Here is a 23,484-nt window from a genome sequence, read left to right on the forward strand (position 1 = left end):
TAAGAATTATTGAATATGGGTAATTGCATTTTTAGTGCTGCCAACTCATTTGACAATTTTTGAATCATTTCATCAAATGATGTGGTGTTATTGGAACTTCCTTTAGTTTGAAGTTCTCACTTCCATTTTCCTACAAAAATCAAGTCACCTTCAAATTCAATTACCTTTTTTTGTGTGTCTACTAAATCTATGGGATGTGCCTTTCTTAAATCATAATTGATATCTAGGGGTATTGCACTTATGAAGAAGGTTTTTAGATTATTGGCAATGGGCCTATCAATAGTTGGAATTCTATTAGTAATCTTGTTGAAAGTAGCAACACAATCCCTCATACTCATGGTGGGTTGCTTTTTAATGGATGTCAACTGTGTTAACAAGATATGCTCATCCTCCAAAGTTTTAAATCTTGTCTCAAAGGTCATTCTCATTGTATCCCAATTAGTGATTGAGCCATCATCTAGATGATAGAACCAATCTACTGCACTTTCTGTCAAATTTTCCACAAATAATCTTATGGAAACATCCTCATGTGAAACTCCTAAGATGTGTGTGACTACAAAGAAGGCCTTAATGTGTTAATCTATGGTAACCTTCCTATCACCTAAAAATTTAGGAAAATTCTTCCTCGAACCAGTTGGGAGTGAGTGATAGGTTGTGACTGCTAATGGACCTATTTCTATAGCCCAAGGAGTAACCATAATTTTTTTGGTAAGGTATAGGAAAAAATAGACAACTAGGGGAGTAGTGATTCTATGCAAGGCCAATACCTAATAGGTAGTAGGTAAAGTGCTTTGATTCCTAATAGGGGAAGGTGGTCTACTCCAACTTTTATTTTCACCTTTCCATTTAGGAATGTATAGGATGGGAAAACCAAGTTTTGTAAGCTTATCAAAAATAGGGTCTTGCCCACCTTGTTCTTTGGTACTTCTCAAGAACCTTGTTTGTTCTAGGGTACTAGGTTAGTTTTGTCTTTGAGCTTTATGTCTCAACTATCTTTCTACTCTTTGGATGTCTCTCCTTTGAACAACTCTCTTTAAATCTTTGACTCTTGATTCCTCCTTTTCCAATACTTGGCTAGTGTTCCTGTAATGTTCAACATTCCTTCTATTTCTCCAAAAAAATGTATTAAGTGATGAGATTAAATCTTCTTAGTCATCTTGAAAACCAAGATTAGGTTGGAGCATTGGGACAATACTCTCATGAGGTAGTACCATTTTTCCTCATGTTATAAGATCTATCAATCAAGTGACTATTCGTCTCCCCAGTAGAGTCGCCAAAAATCTATTAGTAAATAGATTGTCCTTTTTAATTTTGACTCTTAAATGCCCAAACTATGAACAATATCTAATTACAAATAGTTGAAAATTTTCTTTCTAAAAGGGATAACTTTTCTCTAAATTAATAGGTATAGCTCCCTATCATGGATTTTCAATGAATTATGTTTTGTTCCTAAAACTTATATGGGGGTGTGTTCTTGACTCAAGAACAAGAGAGGTAAAATTGAGCTAGGCCTAAATAGGGTCCAACTCAGGCAAGAAGTGATTTCTGAAGAATTAATTAAGTTCATGAACCCACACATCTTATGACCTCACAAAGATTAATAACTCAAAATGGCATAACAACTAATAAGCTATAGTGAAAGAAAGATTAACTAAAGGGAAAAAAATCTAATGAGATTTCTCTTTGAACATGGAATGACATTACTTATTACATCTGTTCACTACTTCAAAATAGGGGAATGAAACTCCATTCATTCCTTGCTCCAATTTAGATTAAAGAGAAAACATGCCATGAATAATTAACAGAAATGGAACAAAAAATAATTGATACAAAATACCATTTAATTGACTCTACAACATCAAGTATCTCACACAAAAAATTAGCTGACCTTTTATTAATCTTTCAATTTCATACATATAGGATTCTGAGATGACCATTACAATAGAAGTTCAATCAGTTCATCTCCTCAAAAGAATGAAAAATGGCAAGAAACTAGTTTGTCATATTATAATGATTACATTAGAAAATGAAAGAGGTAGAATATGAATCACTTTTTCTTCTTTCCCTTTTCAAAATTTTCCTTGTATGCTTTAACAAAAAAAATGATTGGGATTAGCTCTTTATGCCTAGGCATATATATGCTAGTGTATCTCAAAAGCCATTTAGAATTCTCCCTAGCCAAATATTTTTTAACATTCAATTGATCTTTCAATTCCTTCGTGGCCATGTCTATACATCCACTAAGTTTATAGAGTTCCACAACTCTATTTTGATTATTGGAGGATATATCCATCAGACTATCTATGAATTTGGAGAAATTCTCCTTCATGATGATTATTCCAGTGAGTCCTTTCCCTTGGCCACTACTCTACAAATCAATATGTAGTCCCCTCATGAGCTCAAAACCTTTGTCTTGGTCCTTCTTTACTTTCTCGTCTATTTCCTTAAGTCCTTTCTCTACTAAAAAGATCTTTTCTAATTTGAACTATGTGCTCTGAAGCCATTCAAACAAAGGTTCATCTCCCTTGGGCGAGATCTTTACTTCTAGAAAAAGTATTTCTATTTTCTGAGATGTTATCCTTCTCTACTTCTAATCTTAGGATGACAATACCAATTTTCTCTATAATAGAGACTCCTCCAATTTGAGCATCCCAGTATAGTCCTTACCAATTTGGACAAAGTGCCTATCTTCTTGAAGCTGAGAGATAAGGGCTTAAACTTTGATAGTAGTAGGATTACTTGATACTCACATTCTGGAGATACTTGTCAATGGAGTGACCAATTGTCTAATAATTTTTTTCAGCTCTTCTATCTCCACCTAGCTTTTGAACTAGCTAATAACTACCATTGCCTCTAAGTTGAATCTCCTCTCTGGGCATCCCTGAAGTTCCCTACAAATTCTCATAGTGAATGCATCATTAACTTTGACATACTCCACATAACTATTTTGCAGTTGCAAACATGGATAGAACTCATAACACTTAACATCACCAGGAAAAATATCTATCCTTGGGAGGCCCAACCATAACTGTAGAGAAGCTAGCATGTAAATCAGAAAGAAAGACATATAGAAGGTGTTGTAGAGCTTCATGGTGCTAAGAGCATTCAAAATATTTTCACTTACCTCATGAGCCTAGTCAATATATTGAGTATTTGAATAGATAACTTGTACCAAAAATAAATATTGTTCAATGAAATTTAGAGCTTCTACCTCACCTTTAAATCTATGTAGGAGAACCAGAATGTCTATGGTCTCGAGTTTGAGATTGGTACCAAAAAAAGGTCTTAGGGACCCTACTCTTCATGCTCTAAGGCTTTTGAAATCAAGAATATATAATCTCCTTCCTCTAGACCATCTTCTTAGCAGAGAACTTAGAAACTCCTCCTCCCACTATAAAATCTAAAAGCTCTTCCCATTCTAGAGCTTGGAGGCAATTCACCATAGTTTGCCTATGAATAGAGATCAACATTGTATCCTCTGGTAACACAATCTATATGGTATCTAGATTGTAGTGATTTATTGTATTAATTTCTGGGGAAGATTGTGTGAGAGTTTTTTCATCAACGTTTCGGATCATACTGTATGATCCATCATCAGGATGCCAATGAGTCAATGAGAGCAAAAAAATGGAATGCAAATCTAAGAGAGGGGATAAAAAGAGGATGGAGAGATGGAAAGGGCACGGAGACTGAGAAGACACGGAGGACGGAGAGGGTGAGAAGTCAAGAAAAGAGACAAACAAGAGAAGGTGCAGGAAAAGAAAAAATATTTTGAAGGAAAAAAGGGGATTAGAAAAGAAAATGATAGGAAAACAAAAATAAAATATAAAAGTATAAATAAGTAGATATATATATATATATAAAATCAAAAAAAATTCCAATCAATCAACAAGAACAAATAAACAATAAATTATATATATATATATATATATATATATATATATATATATATATATATATATATATATATATATATATATATATATATATATATATATATATATATATATATATATATATATATATATATATATATATATATATATATATATATATATATATATATATATATATATATATATATATATATATATATATATATATATATATATATATATATAATCAAAAAATCCAAATCAATCAACAAGAACAAACAATCAATAAATTATATATATATATATATATATATATATATATATATATATATATATATATATATAACTAAAAAAAAAAAAAACAAAAAATTATATATATATATATATATATAAACCAAAAATACCAGAAGTGAAAGTACATAAATGTAAAAATTAAAATAAAAAAGAACAAGAGAAACAAAAAATAAAAATGATAAAAAGAAAAAGAAAATGGGGTGAGGCAATAAAAGTATAAGAGCCTAATATATTAAAACAAGGCAAAAAAATGAAAAAAGAAAAAAAAGAAATGGAAGGCATACAACAAATAATAATAAATAAATAAGTATAAATAAATCAGAAATACAAAAATAAATCAACAAGAAAAAATTATACCCAAAAATATATAAATAAATATAAAAACCAAAAATACCTAAAATAAAAATATATAAATAAATAAATAAAAACAATAAAAACTAATCAAATAAAATCAAAAAATAAAAATAAAAAATCAACCAAAATAAATTAATAAATAATAAATAAATAAATAAATAGGAAAGAAGATAGAGAAGTGAACGAAAAGAAATATAAAAATAGGAAAAGAGAAATTAGAAAAGGAAAAAATGAAAAATAAAGAGCATAAGAGAAAGAAAAATAGAAATAATAAAAGGAGGACATTAAAAAAAAAAGGGGGGGGGCAAGAGAACATAAATAAACCTGAGAGATTAAGAAGAAGAAGAAAAATAAAAATGGAAAGTAAAAAGAATTCAAAATAAATAAATAAAAATAAAAAGGAAAGGAATACAAAAATAAATAAATGGAAATAGGGATATCTTGGTCAGCTTTGATGTTGTTTCCCTCTTTACCAAAGTCCCCATCATCGATGCTATTAACATCATCAGTCGCAAGGTCAATTCTGAGGTTGCCTCCTTAGTAGAGTTATGTCTTTGATCCACTTTCTTCTCTTTCCAAGGGGTTATTTATGAGCAAGTGGATGGTGTGGCCATGGGCTCGCCCCTCTCTCCACTTGTCACCAACCTCTATATGGAACATTTCAAAGACATTGCTCTGCATTCTTCCCCTCTCAAACCTAAATGGTGGAAACGTTATGTTGATGACACCAACGTCTGTTGGCCCCATGGCCTTGAAAAGCTTGAAGAGTTTCATGCACATCTCAATAATGTGGCTTCTTGCATTTCTTTCACCAAAGAGGTTGAATCTTCCAAGTGCTTACCTTTTCTTGACATCTTCATTATCAGGAAACCTGATGGTACCTTAGGTTGCAAGGTTTTTCGATAAGCCACTCATACCGACCGCTATCTTCATGCTGCTTCGCATCACCACCCTAGCCAAAAAGTGGGCATTATCAAAACCCTTGCCTTGAGAGCCTTCCATATTTGCGATGAAGAAAACTTAGACCATGAGCTCTCCCACCTCTACCAAGTCTTCATATGGAATGGCTATTCGCACAAACAAATCTCTCGGGCTTTCAATCTTGCTAGGACTTTCTCGCGCACCTCCTCGCTCCCTTCCTCTTCTCCCCCAGACCCCTCTTCGTTTGTCTCTCTTCCTTTCGTTGCTGGCATCTCTCACAAGATCGCCAAGATTCTTACCAAGCATGGTCTGCGGGTGGCTTTCAGACCCTTGACCACCTTCAAGAATTGCATCCCCTCGCTTAAAGACCCCAAGGATGTCTTCTTGGAATCGGGTGTCTATAAGATCTAGTGCTCTTGTGGCACTCCTTATATAGGTGAAACAGGTCGCTCTATCCACACGAGGATCAAAGAACATGTTGCAGACATTAGGCATGAACGAGTGGCCAAATCAGCCTTGGCAGAACACTCTGCCACCACTAAGCATCATGTCTTCCTAGAAAACGCTCATATTGTGTGCAGGGAAGACAACTTCTTCAAGAGGAAACTCAAAGAGGCTATTGAAATCTTCAAAAACCCTTCTAACCTCAATCGCGATGACGGTTGGAACTTGAACACCTCTTGGCATCCTCTGTTGTCTTCCCTCCCTCCTCTTTCGCCTCGTGTTCTTTCCTCCTAGCTTGGGTTACTTCCCTCCCTTTTTTCTTCCTTTTTTTCTCTCTCTTGGCTCCCCTCTGCACCCCACCGTCTCTCCCCCTTCCCCCTCGCTCTTCCAACTCTTGGTGGATGCTTGTCCTCGTCTCCCCCCCACTCGCTCTCTCTCTCTCTCCCTCTTTCTCCCTCTCCCTCTCCCTTCGTCACCCTAGTTCAAGTTTCTCTCCTCCGGGTTCCCTTTTTCTTCTCTTTGTTGATTACCTTAGGTTTTTGTGGTCTGCATTTATATTTACATTTATTTATTTTTGTATTCCTTTCCTTTTTTTTAAATTTTTTTATTTTGAATTCTTTTTACTTTCCATTTTTATTTTTCTTCTTCTTCTTAATCTCTCAGGTTTATTTATGTTCTCTCGCCCCCCTTTTATTTTTTATTTTTATGTCCTCCTTTTATTATTTCTATTTTTCTTTCTCTTATGCTCTTTATTTTTCATTTACTCCTTTTCTAATTTCTCTTTTCCTATTTTTATATTTTTTTTCGTTCACTTCTCTATCTTCTTTCCTATTTATTTATTATTTATTAATTTATTTTGGTTGATTTTTTATTTTTTATTTTTTGATTTTATTTGATTAGTTTTTATTGTTTTTATTTATTTATTTATTTTTGTTTTAGGTATTTTTGGTTTTTATATTTATTTATATATTTTTGGGTATAATTTTTTTTTGTTGATTTATTTTTGTATTTCTGATTTATTTATACTTATTTATTTATTATTATTTGTTGTACGCCTTCCATTTCTTTTTCTTTTTTTTTGCCTTGTTTTAATATATTAGGCTCTTATATTTTTATTGCCTCACCCCATTTTCTTTTTCGTTTTATCATTTTTATTTTTTGTTTCTCTTGTTCTTTTTTATTTTTATTTTTACATTTATGTACTTTCACTTCTGGTATTTTTGGTTTATATATATATATATATATATATATATATATATATATATATATATATAATTTATTGATTGTTTGTTCTTGTTGATTGATTTGGATATTTTGATTATATATATATATATATATATATATATATATATATATATACACCCATATATATATTCATACATATATATATAATTTTTTATTTTTTTATTTTTTAATTTTTTAATTTTTTTTAAAAAAATTTTTTTCTTTTTGTGTTGTGTTGTTTTTTCTTGATTAACCGGCTTGGGTATTTTCGATTTTATATCTATATATATATATATATATTGATTGTTTGTTCTTGTTGATTGATTGGAATTTTTTATTTATTTATTTATATATATATATATATATATATATATATATATATATATATATCTACTTATTTATACTTTTATATTTTATTTTTGTTTTCTTATCATTTTCTTTTCTAATCCCCTTTTTTCCTTCAAAATATTTTTTCTTTTCCTGCACCTTCTCTTGTTTGTCTCTTTTCTTGACTTCTCAGCCTCTCCGTCCTCCATGTCTCCTCAGTCTCCGTGCCCTTTCCATCTCTCCATCCTCTTTTTATCCCCTCTCTTAGATCTGCATTCCATTTTTTTGCTTTCATTGACTCATTGGCATCCTGATGATGGATCATACAGTATGATCCGAAACGTTGATGAAAAAACTCTCACACAATCTTCCCCAGAAATTAATACAATATTCATGGATTGTGGAAATCTGTTTTCTTTGTAGTGATTTATGCTTTCATAAATCAATTCTGGAGCTTGGACTACCACTAGGAAACTAGCTACTTCCACTAGCCCATATCCTCGAAGCTTCTCAGTTATGGGATGAATCAGCTCTGATTTTAGCCTCCTTTGAAAATCTTGCATATCATAAAAATGGAGTGAAGTATTTGTGAAATTCTGCAATGTGGACTTGATTCCATTCAGCCCATCAAAACTCATAAACCTGGTTGTCATTCTATCTAAGAATGAAATGAGTTGAAAATTTGAATCTAGAAGAACACGATATTGAATTCACAAATATAGGCTATTTGAAAAAGTTGTGCAATTTTAACAAAATAATAGTCCAAGAAAAAGTGGTAGTTTGAATAAATATTATGTTTCCATCTATATAGGAGGCTTAATTCACCCATTGATCTTTAGGATTCATGCCACACCAATGAATTAAAGGATAAATCTATTGAAATAGTAAACGTGGGAGCTCTAAAGGATATTTAAGTGTCTTTTCACTATTTCTATTGGCCCAATGCTAACTTTCTATTCTTTCATACTCACTTTCCCATTTCCCATTAAGTTTTGGGAAATTATAAATAGAGTACCCTGTAAGAAAATATTCGCCTAATAGAATTCTACTTAGTATATCTTTCCCACAATGGTTAGATTGTTTCCATTATCATCTTAAGATATTTTGTGTAGAATTTGTGGGTCTAATCAACTTACCAAGTTGATTTTCTTTTGAATGTAGAAAATTTTCCTTATGGGTTTAAAACCTATTGAGGAGAAGATGATTTTCATTTCTCCACCCAAGCTTTCTTTTAACTTTATCTTTTGAATTAATATTTCCTTTGGGTTCAAAGAAGTTTAAAAGGACTGCAAAAGTCAAAATGGACCCACTTCCTTATTTCTTTTCCTTTACAATTGCCTTTGGTAGAAAGTGAATTTCATGGGTTGAAAACCCATCGAGGAGAAGTTAGTTTTGAGTTTTCAATTGAGATGATTCTGAACATTGTAATGAACCCTGAATGTTTCCCAAGGTAGTATATCATGGTGAAAAAAAGAATTTTCCATAAGATATCTCATTATCTTCTTATGAAGATCCACATGCTTCATTTGTTACTCTTCGTAGGAAATCACCTTCATGGGTTGAAAACCCGCCGAGGAGAAGGCGAAGCTCAATTTTTTGCAAGCTTCTTCTTTTCATGAAAAATATGGTAAGCCATAAGCAAGCTTATCTTTGTGAATGATTTTTACATGTTAAGATAATCTTCATTAGATTAGGTACTAAGCCACCTGTAAGACTCACAACATAAAGGAAAACCCACTTGGCAATGAAATGTTGGGGAAGGGAAAGATGAAAAATTTGGTGAAGACTCTTTCCACCTAAGGAGACTTAAAAATAGACTTAGATATACCATGCTGAGCAACCAAAGACCATGCTGAGCTCTAAGACCATGCCAAGCTTGAAAGACCATGCTGAGTCCCATAGACTATGCCAATCTCCTAGACCATGTTGAGCTCCAAAGAATGTCAAGCACCAATCCTTCTTGGACCGAGTACTAGTCCAAGCACACAACAAAGAAGCTACTAAGCCTCCTCCCATGAACTCCAAAGTATTCACCAAGAAAAACCAAGATGTTCCTGCATTAGACTCCCTAGGTAAATAGAAAAGTGTGTCCCACAGTTTTATGCCCAAAGAAAGATTAACAACCATCATCATCTTCACCAAAGGATTCCACTCCAATAGGGACAAGAAAACCAATCTGAACATCATCCAAATCTACATCATTATGTCAAATACTAGAATCTCAACCACCCCATCAACATGCTCACTCCCAGGAACAAACTAAACATAATGCTTCATCAACAAACCCTCATCCACTCTAGTAGCAACCAACTCCACATCAAAAGCAATATGAAGATCTCCATCAACACATGCCAAATTCTTAACACCATCAATCTCATTACTCACAACAAGATGCTCTACAATATACAACTCATCAGCAATAGCAATCGGATTATCCATTTCCATGTTAGACCCAACCAATTGATCATGAAAACCAATGTTTGTCCTAGCATCAACAAGGTTAGGAATATCTTTAGCAACAACCTTTAGCTACTCTACAAGTTCTATATTAGAATCCACAATCTGATCAACAAAACCAACCTCTTCCACCTTGACCTTGGTATGCCATCTTCTTATATGAACAAGTCTCTTAACCAACCAAATAACTTTCTTCTAGACCGATAGATTGCAACTCCAAAAATAGCTACAAAATTCCTTCCTCACCCCATCCTTAGCTTGATCAGCCAAGCTAGCTTCAAATTGAGTAGTCATCTTAGAAAACCTTCTCTTCACCACATCATAGAGATTTGCAATCATCCCAGGGTCCAATCCTCTTGGAGCCATCTCCCAAGATCTTCATAAAACCTCTACAAAAAAATCCTTCCCATGCTCCTTGTGACAACCTTGAATTGTTTATAAGTTAGATCACAACCTACCACCTCACATGAATAATTAGGAACTAAATCACAAGTCTAGGACCACAAATCTACAATCCAAAGAAAACTCTCTACTATTATGCCTCAACAAGATCAATCTTCCATCTTCACATCCATCGATCCATCTATAAGCCCTCTACAATTGCAAGTCAAAATCACGATCTACTACCTCACAACTAAGAGGTCCAAGATTATAGAAATAAAATCCACCACCAAATCAAGATCAACTCATATCTACTTCTCCAACCCAAGTCCCGATGTAAATTGCCTCAACTTTGGCAATTTGTCTACATGCTTAGGAACAACCTTCGCTCTAATACCACCTAATGCAGTGCAAGGCAAGGAATCCCCAAAGGAGATGTCCTAGCCCCCAACTATATAACCACATAGCAGAAACATAATAGCAAGAAGAAATAACACAAGATCTAATACCCAATCACAAGTCTTTATTTATAAAATAAATATTATATTTGTCATGCCCAAATTACAAGGGAAAAACACATGTAATTTTTTAATTAAAAAAAATGATTAAATTCACTAAGTTTGATATGTTTATTTTGTAGGCTAAGGCATAGGCATATTATAAGACATAACAAGTTCTCCTAACAACACCTTAAGACTACATCTTAGTTTAATGACATCATGTAGGAATAGATCGTGAAATTTAAATTCCCATTGTTAAATACATTAATTAAATTAAAAAAACTAAATTCAACTAACTAAAACACCTAACACTTTATTATTTTTAATTACCCTTAAATATTACATCCATAGAGCAATAGTACTAAGCTTACTAGTAAACATAATTTGCAATTAATTTAAATCTTATTAACATTAATCAATAAAATATCTATTAAAAAAATATTAATGAACAATATATTGTAATTATTTGAATAACAATCTAAAGGAATATAAGTCCAATTATTTCATAACATAGGAAATCAAAAACTTATTATCTATTATAACATGTAATATAAATATCTAAGCTATATTTAAACTAAAATTTTACTACATACTAATAAAACAAACTTTACTACTAACTATACTAACCCCTAACTCTATCCACCATCTAATTTTGAAATTTAATATAATCTAACACTAAAATTTAAAATAATAAAACTATCTAAAACTTTATTAATACTAAATTCTAATTAACATAACTAACAACAATTACTAATACTAAAATTTCTTAGCATCTAACTAAAACAAATCCTAAACTAAACAATAATATATTAAATGCTTAAAATTTAAACTAATCTAAACATGCGTAAACTAAATTAAATACTATTTAAGTTAGTTTAAGTTCCCCTTGCACCCCCATAAAATGTGCAACCATATGAGACCACGTGACATGACCAATGAGTTGAGTGGGGAATTTATGGTATGAAAGTTTTTTTAAAACTTTATATTTTCTTTTCCTTATACTTTATTTAACCTTCTTCTTGGCCAAGGGTACCTTCTTTTCCTTATCCTAAATTAACAACTAACTACATCCTACTACCTAAACAATAAATCAAACATAAAAAAAAAATAACTAAACTTTAAAACATTATTTAAAACTCCTAACGCAGCCCCAAAAAAATCTCATATCTCCCAAAAAGATGTACCCTTGGCCAAGAAGAAGGTCAAAAAAAGTATAAGGAAAAGAAAATATAAATTTTAAAACAAACTTTCATACCATAAGTTCCCCACTCAACTCATTGGTCATGTCACATGGTCTCATATGGCTGCACATTTTATGGGGGTGCAAGGGGAACTTAAACTAACTTAAATAGTATTTAATTTAGTTTAAGGATGTTTAGATTAGTTTAAATTTTAAGAATTTAAAATGTTATTATTTAGTTTAGGATTTGTTTTAGTTAGATGTTAGGAAATTTTAGTATTAATAATTGTGGTTAGTTATGTTAATTAGAATTTAGTATTAATAAAGTTTTAGATAGTTTTATTATTTTAAATTTTAGTGCTAGATTATATTAAATTTTGAAAGTAGATGGTGGATAGAGTTAGGGGTTAGTATAGTTAGTAGTAATGTTTGTTTTATTAGTATATAGTAAAATGTTAGTTTAAATATAGTTTAGAAATTTATATTACATGTTATAATAGATAATAAGTTCTTGATTTCCTATGCTATGAAATAATTGGACTTATATTTTTTTAGATCATTATTCAAATAATTACAATATATTGTTCATTAATATTTTTCTTATTAGATATTTTATTGATTAATGTTAATATGATTTAAATTAATTGCAAATTATGTTTACTAGTAAGCTTAGTACTATTGTTCTATGGATGTAATATTTTAAAGGTAATTAAAAATAATAAAGTTTTAGGTGTTTTAATTAATTGAATTTAGTTTGTTTAATTTAATTAATTGATTTAACAATGGGAGTTTAAATATAACGATCTATTTCTACATGATGTCATTAAACTAAAATGTAGTCTTAAGGTGTTGTTAGGAGAACTTGTTATGTCTTATAATGTGGGCCTATGCCTTCGCCTATGAAATAAACATATCAAACTTAGTGAATTTAATCATTATTGTTTAAAAACAAAATTATGTGTGCTTTTCCCCTTGTATTTTGGGCATGAAAATATGCAATGTGCTAGGCTATAAGGCCTTCCCAATTATGACCAAATACAATAGCAATTACAATAACAGTTTTGCAAGATCCCTTCAGATCCAATCTAAACCCTAGCTAGTCTAGGTCCAGACTCTGGTAGAAACCTCCAAGAGAGATCTTAACTTGTGCTCGCAAGCCCACCAAGCAATCTCCTTATTTTCCAAGCCACAACTACTAGGTCTCTTCCAACTTCATCCAAGATCCAAGTGTAAATTACCTCAAATTTGGTGCTCTATCCACACATTCACAAGTCCAACACAATCCTACTATAAATTGCCTCACATTCGCTGCTCTGTTCACAGACTCAGGAAAACTTGCTCTTCAGCTACCTCCTCTTCTCCAAGATGGATGAATAATGACTAAAGACTTCCCCACAACACCTACTTATACTAATCTAAGCCAAAAGTCAGCCCAGAACACCTAAAAATACAAATACATAAATTAAATGCCACAAGTTGGCCTGCAACAATAATTAAATTCCTAAAATTGATATCCAAGTAAAATCATGATATCTCCTAGCTCTAATTTAATTTGAACTCATGCTTTGAATAATAGTTAGTACTTTAGGTCCTCTTCAATCTCTAAAATTTTCATCCTCTAACTCATTGTGGAAAATTAGTTACAAGGCCTATAACAAGCACCAAATTCCTAAGCAAGACTGAGCTCCATGCCCAAAGACCATGTTGAGCTCTAGGACCATGCCAAGATCCAAAGACCATGCTGAGTCCCATAGACTATGTCGAGCTCCTAGACCATGCCAATCTCCAAAGCATGTTGGGCACAAGTTCTTCTTTGACTGAGCACTAGTCCAAGTACCCATCAAAGCAACTATTGAGCCTCCTCCCATGAACTCCAAAGTAGTCACCAAGAAAACCCAAGATGCTCCTGCATCATTAACTAAGACACAAAATTCTTGACTTTTGCAAAATGGTTATAGGGTGAAAAGTGGGGCAACAAGGACCATTTGGTTCATAGGTCTTCTTGGAAGCCTTTTTCATATCAATCTTCACCTCTCCTTGTTGGGTAGTTTCCTTCTCTTCTATCATATTAATCTCCATCTTGCCTTGCTAAGTAGCTGCCTTCTCTTCTAGCCCCTTCTTAGGTGAGGGAATCATCTTCACCTTCCCTTCCAACTCTCCTTCACCTTTATCTAGAGATACAACTCCCTCCTCCCCTGCTTCTGAAGAAACAAGCACAACTTCCTTCTTGTCTACTAACATCCCCTTAGCTAACTTATTGTTCTTACTACAATCAATAACCAAGTCTCCAAACAATGAGCAATTCTAGAAGAAAAGCCCCACATTTTCATAGATAATGGGTTGCACTTTCTTGCTCCATTTTGAGCTCAAATTAATAGACTCATGTAAATAAGTACCCACTACAACATTTACATTGAATCTTTCAAACACCAACCTAGACTTCTGTAGGGTAACTATGTCTACCACAAAAAAATGTCCAAAGGAGTTTCTAATAGATTTTAGGATCCTCTCATCCCAAAACTCTAGGGGAGGTCCTAGGAGCCTAACTCATACCCAAGCCAAGTTGTTCAACTCTTTCACTGGGTCTAGCACAGGGTGCCACTTGGCCACCGTTAGACTATGCTTCCCATAGGACCAAGACCCCACCAACACAATTCTTATGTCTTCAGAAGCCATAAATTTAAAGAAAAAAAGACCTCTTGACATCATTGAAATAGTCATAATGTCCTTTAAATTCCATCTCTATCTTACCCATTTCCTGACCATCTCAATTGATGGGTGAAAGGCTATAAATGTGCCAATCAGGAAATGTTTTAGGTTGGTAGACACACTATCAACTAGGCTATTTGGGAGAACAACTTCCACTCCCTCATCTCCACTAATCACCTTCGGAGCTTCCAATGGGACTTGAGTCATCTTCTCTCCAAGGACCACCTCCTTCCATCCTTTAGCCACTCTAGGACTCATTTTATCCTCCTAAAACTCCACAAAGGCCACCATTGACTCCACTAACACCCCACTAGTAGGATGATTAGGATCTACACTCCCTTGAGCCACCCCTAACAAGGTCAACACAAGTTATAGGTCTGTCTATGATTTTGGGACTTGGCCCAACCCCTATGGGCCATTCCAAATCATCCAAATTCAAAATACCAAAGAAATGGGAAACCAACGAAAAAGTTGCAGAGTGAAAGCCAGAATTTTTCAATATACAACTATGTTAGATTTTGCTAATTTAGATTAACTTTAGATTAGTTTTATTTTTTGCTAGAATAGATTTGAGTTGCCTTTTAGAAACTAATTTTAATATTTTAGATACTAATTTTATTTTATTTTATTTATTTATTTTTTATGCAAGAAGGAGGAGATGTCCATTTTTATTTGATGAAGACAAATACTAAACATTGCTAATCAATTTGATGCAAGATGCATGATGAAGACCAACTCTATGTGTGGTTTTTAGTAGATTAGAAAACACTTGGTTTTGGTTATCTAAACTAAAATTTTCTATTCTCTTTGGCATTTTAGCGGTGTTAAAAATCCCAAAAGAATATTCAGGCATGTTGTCTCCCTTTCCTTTGTGGATCTTGGGTGAAGGGAAACCTATACAATTATTTTAGATAATCTTGCCTTGGACCAAGATATTTGATATTGGGTATGCTAGGGGATTACTTCAGAGAGGTAACATGCTAAAGTTAAGTCTCCACTCTAGCTGCTATATAAAGGTCAATTGTGGGTAATGCCCAATCGATGGTATGGTTGGGTGATATCTCTCCTCGAATACCCTTAGAGGTGCATCAAACCTTGGTTCTTAGGGATCATAGACCTCCTATGATATTTTATCATCCACCTACTAAGAAATGTATCCCAAACAAAAACCATTTGTTGTAATGGCCAAAATCCTTCTATCCACTAGCTCAAGGGGTCAACCATACATGTGAAGACATCTCACACTTTCACAGTCCTTAGTAGAGACAACAATCCCTTGGGAAGTGATTCCCCTTGGGAAGTAGATCTTGGTATTCCCAAGAAGTGATTTCACTTTAAGGAGGAGCTTGTGCTACCAAGATTCTAGGTTGTCTACTCTAGATAAGTGTGACTAAACTTTGGTTCAAGTGAGAATTCAATGGATATAGTCCTTTTAACTTAGGTTGTGGTGCATTTGTTCATTTTTAACAATAACCATTCTATCTATTGTGTCTTGCATGAGTGTTTTCATTAATCAAGATAATTGCAAAACAAATTTACACTCTCACAAAAACACATTGAGACCTTTAAAACATTCTGGTGAACATAGACTTGTTGACATTAAAAAAAATTGCAAACATGGGAACCTGTAGTCTTAATGTTCATTTATCATGACCCTTAGGAATTATTTTCATTTTGCATAATCATCATTCTATTGCACTTAGTATATACTACATGGCCTATCATTAACTTTCATTTTGCATCCCTTAGTCCTTAGTCCTCATTTTATTTCCTCTCATAGCTTTTATTTAGCACTTAGGTTCCTTTCATTTTCCATTAGGCCTTTGCAATTTTTTGCATTCCTTAGTCCTCATTTTGACCATAGCATATCCTTCATTTTTTTTCTTTGCATCTATGTCCTTACATATCTCTCATAATCTTCACTTTAGTCCTCATTTTGAACCTAGGGCCTTTGAATTTGGTAAAAAAATCCAAACAAAATATGGGTCTTAGAGCATTTCCTTGTATGGATGAGTAAAGGATTTTGACCGTGGTCTTTTTCATTTATCTTTTATCATTATTCTTTTTAGTCAAATTTTATTTATGTCTAGATGAATTTGACTTGGTCCTTTTTTTCATTTTGTCCTTTTGATCTTTCTTTCTTGGTCAAGATCCCTTGTTCATCCTCATAAGGTTACACTCTTTGATTAATATTTTCCAAATATTTTACTTTAAAATTCAAAACCTTTGCATAACCTTATTTTTAACTTTTTCACATCCTTAGTTGCATTTTGTATAACCTTAGTTTTCACTTTGCATAAACCTTATTTTTCCAAACTTTAGTTTGTGTATCCTTAGCTTCTTCATCCTCATTTTGCATAACCATCGTTGCATAAACCTCATTTTTATCCCTCATTTTAGTACAAACTTTCATAATCATCTTAGCCTTTAGTTGCATAAAAACTGGTTCATACACTCTTAGTTTTCATATCATTTGAATTATCCTTCAAAAATCCAAAAAAGAAAAGGTGCATTTCCATTACCAACCATATCCAAACATTACAAATATCAATCTTTTAAAACTCCAATCCATTCAAAAACCAACATCACCTTGCATAGGTTAACCCTTGCACAACTCATCATATCCCAAAAACATTAACCCTTTGCATACTTGCATACTTAAACCTTAGTTTCATTTTCAAAAAATCAAAAATTTGTAAAAGAGAAAAACATTTTTCATAGTTCCTTAGTTGCATTTTTCATAAATTCAAGTCCAAATCCAAACATTTTGCATACATATTCTTATCTTGCATTTCAAAAATTTAAAAAATCCAAATTTTATTTTTGCATCTCATATCTTAGTCTAAAATTCAACAAACATTTGCATACATTTAGGCCTTACCATATCTTAGTTTGCATTTACATCCCTTAGTCAAAACTCAAACAAAAATTGCAATTTCAACCTTTGCAAAATCATACCTTAGTTTCATTTTCATACCTTATATCCCAAAAATAAAAATTAAAAAATTCTTACATACCTTAGTTTTTATACATTCCTCTCACTTAGGCGCATACTAGGATGTCATGCCAATTTTCACAAGGGCTCAATTATCCAAGAACTGCAAAGTAAATGTCAACCTATATCCACATCTCAAGAAAAAACATGACAACCTCCTAAAAAAAGATGAAAGAAAACACATCAGCCTCAATGAGTCAATCCTATAATGATGTATCCTCCAATATATAACACTCAAGAATTTCAACAACCTACCTTCACAAGAAATTCAATAGACACTTCATCCTTTGAAGATGACATGTGTAACTTTGGATTTACACCTAACACTTCACTTTCATATGGACTAGTTCAATGAGGTCCTTCATGCAACTCTAAACCTATAGTTTTACCTACACAAGTAGGAATTGGAAGTGTACTCACAACACCCCAAGATGAACCAAGTAGTACCTTTGAGTTTGATAAACCTAGCACAAGTACCTTTCATTCTTCAAATATTTTACAAATTGTGGAAAACACTGTTGGAAATCTGATTGAAAAGATCATTGATAAAGAAGATTGATTGAAAGAGGGAGATTGTTGTTAAATGAATGTTTTCAATCATTTTTTTTTCATTGATGTCAAACCTGCTATGTGTAGGAATGAAATTTTCTTATAAGATCAAAGTACTATCACTTAGTTGATTGATGAAGAGGATTTGATCAACAAGATGTAACAAGAGCACCTAAGGGAAAGGTTGATTTATGATATTGTAATGAAGTGCAAGGATTAGTTAAGATATTGACTAAATGATGTATTGATAACATACTTAAAGATAAAGAGGTTGGCTACACTTAGAAACATTGGAGGAATAAGTTGTAATAAGTTTTATTGAAAAGCTTAAACTAAGTTCATTAGTGGGTGTTGTGCAAGCTAGTTTAAGATGAGAAAATTTTTAGTTGGAGCTGAGAAAAAGGTAAATCTAGTGTGTGTCAAGCAATCTTCAGGTGTCAAGTGAAGTTTAAGTGCTGAGAAAAGTAATAGGTTCTGAGCATTAGAAAATCATAGTAGGTGCTAGGTGAACTATAGGTGTTGAGCATCAGTAAAAACTTGGTGCTGAGTGAACTATAGGTGCCGAGCATCAATAAAAACTTAGTTGGCGCTGAGTAACATAGTATCTACCAAGCATCAGTATTTCAATAGTGTCAAGCTGCTGCATTATTGGAAATGTCAAAGATTTGCCAAATCTAAGCCAACATTTTTGTTATCTTGAATTTTGTGAACCATTTGGAGGATAAGGATGACAAGCTGGTGGCATAGAATTCTATGTAAACCATTTTTGAGTGAATTCAAAAGGATTATTCAAGAAATTTCTAGAGGAAACAAAATATGGGTTAGATACAATCAATCCCACCTAATCCATATGAATTAAAATTAAAAGAAGAAAGAATTGAGTGGGAAAGAAACTTCAAGACTTCTATTTAAGGAGTCACATAGGAAGAAGCAAATGCTGCTACTGCTAGTGAGCCAAATTGTGAAGAGGTAAGAAGGGTGTCAAGGAGAAGGCATCGAGGAGAAGGAAGAGCATAGAGGGTCTACTTCGACAAATGGTTAGAGAGAATTGATTGCACTGGTACATTGAGCATGAAGACTTAAGGAGACAAAGCTTGAAAGGAGGGCAAGCTAACATAGTTGCAAAGATTGAAGGCTAGGTAATGTGAAGAGTTGAAGAGTGATCTAAAATTTGCAAGTTAAGTTGTATGCTATAATCAGGTCAAAGATTTTCTAATACACTCTAGCAATTGTATTAGACATGAAAATCCTATGGACTTAGGTTGGTATAATAGCCATTTGTAAATCCTTTAATAGGGTGGCATTCTAAGTGAATGTTATGAAGTCCTTTAACCAGGCCCACTTCTAACAAGGTGGATAAATCCTTTAACAAGGTCATATTTAACAATGTGTTGTAAGACTTTAACAAGGTAGGCCTTTCATAGGCCATCACTTTAGAAGAGTGAGAATGGAGTAGCATGTTACTGGTGGTTTTTCCCAAATTGGGTTTCCACGTAAATCACTGTGTTATGTGTTGATTCTTTATGTGTTATGCTTGCATGTTGATTTCTAGCAACTTGTTTATTAGGAAAGTTAAAGCTTGGATGAATGAATGGTTGAGTGGGCTCAATACACTTAGTGAAAAAGTTTGAATTGGACATATGGACCTTGAATAACTGATTCACTCCCCCCCTTCTCAATTTTTCTAAAGCATTTCTAACAAACACATATGATGACTCTTCTGATGATGAGTTTGGAATCCCTATTGAATATATGGACAAAGCATTTGAAGAATTTTTTTTTGAAAGAACATCAAACACATTATGGGTCAAGAAGTACTAAAATTTAATCCTACTTTGGAGGAGCGTATGTCTAAGAATAAAGAAAATATAATCTTGGAAGAATCTCCACCTATGATCAACTTTGAGTTTGACAAAGGGAAATAATTTTTGGACCCATCAACTACAAAGGTAAATTCTAAAAGACCTTGAAAAGAATTAACTATTGTGGTTGCACCAAGAACTACCTTTGGTCAAATAATTAAAAATCCCCTTTTTGATGTACCTCCCACACTTCAAGAAGAAAATAATCTCAACAAAGTTATACAAAGGTATCTTAGTAGAACATTATAGATTGACCTTAATCAAATGATCCATTAACAAGAGACACATAATGATACATATACAATGATAATGCCTAACAAACCTTCTTTGAAAGAAATTCAACAAAGTCCTCCTTTTCTTTTAACATTACCAAATATGAAAACAACAACTTATATGGGGTTGACTATGGATGCATCCTGTGTAACCACAACTATTGTTGCAAGTGCACCTAGTGAACTAAAAAAGAAGAGTCTCATTGACATTACACCATTTCCACCAAAGAGAATACATACTAAGCAAAAATAATAATTGCAACAAAACAAAGTGAATATAATGTTCCAAGGAAACACCTCAAAGCCTCAAAAGTATAAGGTTTAAGATCTTAAGATGTTATTTGCACCTTTAGGATATAGTCATCAACCAAAGTAACAAGAACAAAAACAAAAACAATACATGAGTCAAGCATCCAATCCTCCAATTATACAACACAATCAAAACCTATATTACATACATTGCATGTACCAAAAAAAAATGCAACAAAAAAAAAAAAAATTATGACCAAAAACTACAAAAACAAATGAACAATTACAAAGATACATGGCATGACAACAATAATTAGAAAAGAAACAAGAATTCCAACAATAGTTTCTACCACAACAATAGTATGTGACACAATAGTTTCAACAAATACCTCCACAACAACAATATCCTACATTTTCAAAGACCCAACAACAAGTGGAGGTACCTCAAAAACACATACAAAAAATAACACAACCACAACAACCATTTTATATCTATGGTTCTAATATACCACCACCACCTAGTGATGCATCCCCATATGCTTCAGATTTAGATGCATTAGAACATATCCAACATGAATCTCATCATAGTATAAGGTCAACCCAAAAGTAAAAAGGGAAAACAACAACTTTTGATCCATACCTAATGATGAGATGGTCTAGAAAATCAAACAATTGACAAAGCAAGTTGAAGCATTGGAATTTTAATGTAAGAAAGTTTTACACAAAGAATGTGATTTATGTCCTAATACCTTTGATAAAAGTCTATATATGCCTCCATTTCTTAAAAAATTTGAGACACTAAGACTTGATACATACCGAGGAAAAGAAAATGCATTTGACTACATTAGAGAGTTTTGTGCCTCTCGTACATAAATAGGTCAAGAAAAAATGTATGTTATGAGAGTATTTCCTCAAAGCCTTCATGATCAACACTCAAATGGTCCTCTAAACTATGTAGAAACATCAAATCTTGGAATGAATTGGCAGAAAAGTTTATAACCCATTTTTCTTTTAACATAAATTATTAGATATATGTGCAAAAAATAAAATTATAGGAGAACCATTAATGACATTCTTACTACATTGGATAAATATTGTTAGTCAAATTCTAATGGATATCCTAGAAGAACAAAAAGTGAACTTATGCATTGAGAATGTAGTTCCTAAATTGATGTATGAACTTAAGATCAAGATTCCTATCACCGTTGCCAAGTTGATGAAAATAGGAGTTAACATGGAAGATGCCCTAATTTGCAAAGGGATCCTAAAGATAAATAAGCATAACAACAACACAAGCACATATACTGATATAGAGAAGTTCTTTCCTAAGAACAAGAATGCCACAAATGATGGTATTATTGATGCTAAAATGATTACCACTATAGAACCCAAGTTCACTATCAAGGGTTCTAGTACAACAAACATGTAAACTACATCTCAGAAAACACGTCAAGAAATGACCTTTGATAACTCTACTCAGAATCAATTTAGACAACCTCCTAGAAATAAGGACCAAAAATTTATACCATTATAGTTACCACTTGATGTTGTCCTACAATAATTGATACAAAATAACTTTCTATAGTTAACAATAGTTAGAGATGAACAAAAGGTAAAACCTTATTGGTGGGATGACAATAGATTTTGTGATTACCATCAAATAGAAGGACATAAGATAACTTCTTGTTTTCAACTTAAACATGTAGTTCAAGACTTGATAGACCAAGGTTTAGTTGAGGTAGGTCCATCATCATTATCCTCCAATACTGATCACACCATTTCAAAAATCCTTTGGTGGACCATGATAAAGGGAAATCCTCTAGTTAACATTCAAATGCAAAATCCAAAGTTAACTACACCTACATTGAATATGACTATAGTGTCAACTTATTTAAGGAAATTGATGTACATGTGTCCACATTTACCATCAAGAACCAAGATCCTAATTGTGTTGTTACTACCTATCATACCAAACTTACCTTACCAAGAGCTCCTTCTAGACTTTCAACTCCTCTTAGACCTAAAAATTCCTCTAGACCTCTAGCTACTTCTAATTATAACCTTGTTGACCAGCTTTGAAAGACCCCTACATAGATATCTATTCTTGATTTTATACATTCATCCCCTTAGCACTAGAAGATATTTGAACAAGCATTGAAAGAGTCTATAGTCCCGATAAAATTGATGTTTCCCAATTTTTAGCTATGATAGGTCACTTTTCATCATCACAACATGTCACTTTTTGAGCTCACGATGTTCCCCAAGATAGACTTAACCATAATGATCCCCTTCATCTCAAGGTCCTTATCCATAATGCTAAGGCCAGATGAGTCTTAATAGATGGTGGAGAAAGACTTAATATTTGTACCATGCAAGTTATCAAAGGTTTTGGTTACTTTGAAGATGAAATTGACGCCTTCCATAGAGTCACAATAAAAGGCCTATGATGATCATGAACATTTTTCTAAGGAGGTCATAATATTACGTATCAAAGTTGGTCATATATACAAAGAATACATTCCAAGTCCTAGTTATTGAAATGAATTGTAATATGATATTGGGATGCCCTTAGATCTAAACCATGAAGGAAATTCCATTGACATATGAACTATGTCTCAAGTTATTCTATAATGACATATAAATCACAAACCTTTGTGATCTAGATCCTTTTCAATTTTGTGCTAATCTGAGAGGAACCCTTGCACAAAAAGTCCTACTAAACAATGAAGCACAAATCAAAGGTTCCTCTAAATATGTGGAACCTAATATAATCCTTAGTAGGACCAAGGAAAAGCTAAATATTGAAGATAAATATTATGGAGAATACTCTATGTCTCAATAATTTCATATTGGGAATTTACTACTTTCTCTAAATCTTATGGTAAACCACA

This window comes from Cupressus sempervirens, chromosome 9 (genome assembly GCF_028749045.1).
Source record: "Cupressus sempervirens isolate cs-2001-9-10 chromosome 9, ASM2874904v1, whole genome shotgun sequence".
Classification (NCBI taxonomy): domain Eukaryota; kingdom Viridiplantae; phylum Streptophyta; class Pinopsida; order Cupressales; family Cupressaceae; genus Cupressus; species Cupressus sempervirens.